Here is a 5571-nt window from a genome sequence, read left to right as displayed (position 1 = left end):
TATTTTGACTAAAAAATTATTTTAGATACTTTAATAAAAAAAATGAATATACTTCAAATACTTATTTATGATATAAGCCAAGAACATTTCAACTTTCAAGTAATTCAATCAGTTAACATATTATAATTTTTTAAATATAATTAATTTAATTATTCAATTAAAATATTATTTCAAACGGATATTGTTTTGGTGGGCTTCGATCTTTGCTACTTTTAATCCTTTTATTTTTCCCGAGTTTTCTTTTTATCCACTTTAGTACTTAATGTTTAGAGTGTGTTTGGGTGGGGGAATGTGAGATTCTCATGAGAATGGAATCCATATTCTCCCGTTTGGTTGGCCGAGAATGTTATTCCCGGTAATCTTACATTACCAATAGTGGATTTTTTGGGATATATTACTAGGAATGTCATTACCTCTCTTTCCTTAGGTATTGTTGGATTACCGGCGTTTTGGACTTAAAATGCCCTTATATTTTTTTCTTCAAAAATATCCTTATTCTGTCATTGAATAATAAAAATTCTACGAATGTTAAATTACAAATTTATCCTTAAACTATTTTAGATTTACAAAAAATATATATATATAATTAAAATTTTATATGAAGTTCAGGATTAAAATAAAATTTCACCATTTTATTAAACCTTTTTATATTTTTAATTTTGTAAAAAAATTATATAAATTTTATGAATTTAAATTTTTTAAAGGAAATATATAAATATTTTCCAACTTGTTAAAAAACAAATATATAATAAGGACAATTTGGTCAAATATACATTCCAATAATATTTTATTCCTCTAACCAAACACGGTAATCTTACATTCCTGCTAAACCAACCAAACACAAATTATAACATTTCCAGTAATCCTATTCCCTGGTAATCTTTTATTCTCACTTATAATCTTTTATTTCGACTGGTAATCTTACATTCCGTGAACCAAACACAACCTTATAATTTTTTTAATAAATTACATAAACGGTAATTTATGTTTGAGTAATTCCCCCCCCCCCCGGATATAACTATATTACAAGACTTGGAATTATCAAATTAGAGCAAATGAACGAAATGTACAGCTTATATATAGAAATTAATAATATAATTTGATTTAATATATTTTATACATTATAATTTGATTCAAGATTAAAAGTTTACAATCTCGAAAATATAAAATATGTAATAATTCACGTTAATTTAACAAATATCTAAGTGATAATTTTTTTCTTCTAAAATGGCTAAGAACCAAAATATCATTATACAAAAAATAATTATTTTTATTCTAATATTGTTTTATAAAATAGTGTGGATAAGATAAATATATTTAAGATTTCAGATAATTATTTTAAAAAAAATCTTTAACCGGCTAAAAACACTGAATTTAAGCCACTGTCAAACTCTCTAATTTCAATTATAAACATAATTAACAAGAAAATTAACCGAAAAATAAGAAGAAGAAAAAAAAATCAATAAGTCTTCCTGCATCGTCACTAATCGTGATAAGCAGTGGGGATGCACTAAGCCTCTATAGGAGTCGAATACATCCTTATTATTTTGGAAAAGTGGTTAAATTTATCTGATGGCATAAGGTCTTCCCCATTGGAACTTGTAGGACCTTCAGAGTTGTCACAGTTTTCTCTCTGGTGATTCTGGGATTGGCTTGTTTCTACCTTTGAGATCTCATTTGTAGACATGTTTTGATGACTGTAAACTTCTTGCAACCTGGCAGATCCAACCATCTCTAAAAGCTGTACAAAAGAAGTAGAGCTATTCAGCACGTCAAACATAGGTCGCTTAGTATATTCACCCGCTTCCGAGTTGCTCTCTGAGCATAATGCTCTTCTTTCAGCAGTGTGAACCAATGAAAACTCCACAGAGGTTTCAGATGAAACCACAGAATTTTGAGATGAGAGGACATCATTTGCTTCTCCTCCTCCTTTGGAACATTCACTTTCCCCCCTGATAGTTTCCATGTTCATTCTGCTTATAGTGGAGTCACAACATGTACTCAAACCACTTCCAGAAGAGTCCAGCAACTTGCACTTTGGTTCATTTATTGAGCTTACTGTAGCAGCACATTTCCAGACAATTCCTTGCTGTTGACAACCTCTTTTTCTTCAGAGTCTTGATACCCATCAACAGTCATCGAACTTTGGTCACCAACTGGTTGAATTAATATACAGTCTTCTGGCTCCAAGACATAGAAGTCTGCTCCATTTGCTAAGCTTGTTCCCTCTTGATGATACTTGTCCTTGCCTTTTGATTTGAGAGGAAAGCGAGTGGCAAGAGACATGAATGCAGAACTGTCAAAGTTTGAACAAAAATTAAAATATTTCCTTTTACTGTTGTGGCTCATTAAAGGTTCTTAGGGGACTTTAGCTTACCTGGAAAGATGGTCAGAGACATTTTGAGTAAGAAAAACTCCAACTACAGAGTCCAAGACTGATCCTTTCCATGGAGAGAAGCGTCTATCCCCTGTAGAAATGACATTGAACTCTCATGAAGGAAACAAAGGTAAGAGAGATCATGTCTTCTAAATTCTAATATATAAACATGAAACAAGTTCACTGAGATACATGTCATGGTAGATCCCGTTACACTTAGCTGTTATACAGAGATAACTTGTGCAATTTATGTTTTTATAGAGAAATTCCCCACCTTTCCCCCTCTGTTCCCTTTTTTTGAACACCTCTCTGCATAACGTACAATCCTTCTATTTCTATTTATATAGGCACTGATAAGTGGGACAGAAGGGTTCAATAGTGCCATTTACAGCAATAATATTTACCTGAACCTCATTTCATAGCATGATAAACACTATTAATCATTAAAATAATCTATCTAATTAAGTGTTTTAACAAATGCTTGTAAAACATGTCCTCTAAGAGTGCTATCAAGGAAAATATTAGAAAACTATGTTACCTTTTACAAGGTTCATACGTGCAATAAATGAGTCTGCACGTCCACTGAATACTCTCCTTTCTTCCTCCCACCATTTTGCCTTCTCTTCATCAGTTCCATCAATACCTTCATTATTGATATTTTCTAAGAGAAGCTTCCAAACTCTAGTTGTCTCTTCATCCAGGTTGACCTTAGGCCGTGGGCGACGTTTTCTAGTTGGCAGAAATGGTACAATGGTTCCATCTCTATAAACAACAAGTGCATTCTGCTCTTGGTATCTCATAATATAAGGGACAAGTGCATTCTGCTCTTGATATGCAATTGCGCTACCTTCCCTATTAATGTCCAATTGGTTGAACTGTTCAAGAAGTGCATCAACAGAGAAAAACTGTTTCCATATTTCTTCTGGAGAGGAACCTGCATTAAGTTGATTACATGAGTTAAAAGGTTTGACAGATATGGCAAATTACTCAAAGATCTAAAAGTTACTTGAAGAGATGATGTTAGTACTTTATTGGCATACCTAAATTTTTTTAAGAAAACTGGTTTTGATTTGATAAGGCGAGTTTCATGTGCATTTTTGCTTCACTCGTACCAGAAAATGCTGAATTTACGAAACAGTTTGTCTTCTTTGGTCTCTTTGTTTTTGCCAATTTTGCATGCATTTCTGTGGCAATGGCTTCTATGCTTGTATGAGATTTCCCTGTATTTGCAACTTGTCTTATGTCATAATCAACAGGTGACTGATTGCTGCAGCCTTCTGGTGCAATGCCATTAAGTGAAGCCAAATCTCGAATCCCTGTGGTTCCTACAACTATCTTTCTCTTTGGACTCTCTGTTTGATTTGGAGCTATGATGCAATTAAAAGTTTGCAACTTATTCAGAGAAAAGTTCATTCCTGGGTCATGTTTTGTTGAAACAACAACGTGGGTATTTAGTTCACCCTTATCTGCCAGACATGCTTCAGCAGGAGTGAGATTTTCTGCAGCAGTGAGGGGTGATGGTGCCCTAGATGCGGCCAAGTTTTGTTCTTTATCAGTTTTCTTTCTCCTGTGAAATTTTGGATATTGCATCCCTAGTATCATCTGGTATACAGATAAATTATTGTATTGACTCCCATGTGAATTCACTGCACTGGTATGTGCTTGTTGAGTGGCTGCTGACTTATTTGCTTGCCCTCCCTCCGGTAGCAAGCTGCTTCTGCACTTAGTGTCAATCGGGCTTCTTGCTGGAAACTGAGCATCGGATTCCAACTCAGTTTGTTGGTTTATTTTTAGTCCATCATGGGCAGTAGCTCTATGTTTTCCTTTCTCATTATTTAGCTTCTGGGGATGAGTATTTCGTCTTCTATGGGAAGGAGTCCTCTTGTCTGGAAGTGTTGTGCCTGGTGCTTGATCTTCAGGCAAAGATAAACAATCTTTCAGCGTTTGATTTACAGATTGGTTTAGTTCAAAGAAAATGCCTGTTTCTGTCTTTTTTGCTGTCACTTCAATTCTGTCAGAAACTGAATCATTGACTTCGATTGACTTCCTTCTTTCCACAGGTTTTCTGTCCCTGAACTAGAATTTAAATAACTGGCTGGCTTGCCTGCAGAAGTTTCATCTCTTTCTTTCCCTTCTATGCCAAAATCTAAGGCCCTTCTGCATGTTTTCTTATTATGCTCGAGTCTCTCTGGATTAGTAGTCCCCTTTCCACTTTCTTCTTGTGTGGGAACCATGGAGTCTTTGTTAAGTACCTTTCTTCGCACATACTTCCTCTTCCCTGTTGGTTTATCTGCAATTGCTTCTCCCGGGGGGGGGGGTCGATGTGTCGTTTTTCATTTTATTTTTCCGTACATATTTCCTCTTACCAGTTGGGGTTTCCTGAGGACCATTAGGCTTTGGAGTGACCGGCTTTCTAGGTTTGCCCCCGTAGTTACCTTAGGCATGTGCTTTCTCTTCCTTTGTTTCAGCTGCAGTGTTGTGCCTTTCTAGTTCAGCAAGATGGCTATCTGCTATTCAGGATTCTGATTTCCCTTGCTCAGTATAGTTGTCAGGGATGACACTGAAACAGGCATTTGGAGCTCTTTACTGCATTGAATTCCATCCACATCAACTCTTAACGTCAACGAGCACATTTGCTTGCTCATCTCTCTTCTCAGTTCTGATCTCCACGTATAAATTTCCTATCTCTGGTGTGATTGGGGCAAAATCAGAGATGCCCGTCGGAGAGAACGCTCCCCTTGCCCCAGCAGACAGATTAAGGTCATAACCGTATAGATTCTTCGGAGGAATGACACCTGGAAACAATGTAAGTTCAACCTCATCAGGACCGGCTCGGGTATTTTTTTTTACCCGGGGCGAGATAAAGGAAATGAGCCCATAATTTTAAAAAATTATAAAAAATATATAGTATAAAATTAATATTATTATTTTTATTAAAATAAATAAATAATAATTAATTATCATCTTAAAAATATCAAAAAAAAATAATTAAAGCACACAAAAATTTATAAAAACATTGTCTTCGAGCATTTTTTAATACAAAATCATAGCGTCAACATCAATATTTTTCAACATATTTTTTTCATTACATAACATAAGTAGCTCATTCAATCTTTCTTGTGACATTGTTAACCTCAAGTAATTTTTCAACAATTTTAGCTTAGAAAAACTTCTCTTAATTTATTATGAGAAAA

The 5571-nt window shown here is 34.6% G+C and overlaps 1 pseudogene; it reads right to left on the bottom strand.

The window, feature by feature from the left end:
* Positions 1 to 1510: 1510 nt before the first annotated feature.
* LOC120183530 lies at positions 1511 to 5503 on the bottom strand (annotated as a pseudogene).
* Between the last annotated feature and the right edge of the window lie 68 nt (positions 5504 to 5571).

The sequence above is a fragment of the Hibiscus syriacus genome, unplaced genomic scaffold (assembly GCF_006381635.1).
Source record: "Hibiscus syriacus cultivar Baekdansim isolate YM2019G1 unplaced genomic scaffold, ASM638163v2 tig00112789_pilon, whole genome shotgun sequence".
Lineage (NCBI taxonomy): Eukaryota > Viridiplantae > Streptophyta > Magnoliopsida > Malvales > Malvaceae > Hibiscus > Hibiscus syriacus.
The sequence above is the reverse complement of the archived record's forward strand: the minus strand, read 5'-3'. Positions and strand labels throughout refer to the sequence as shown.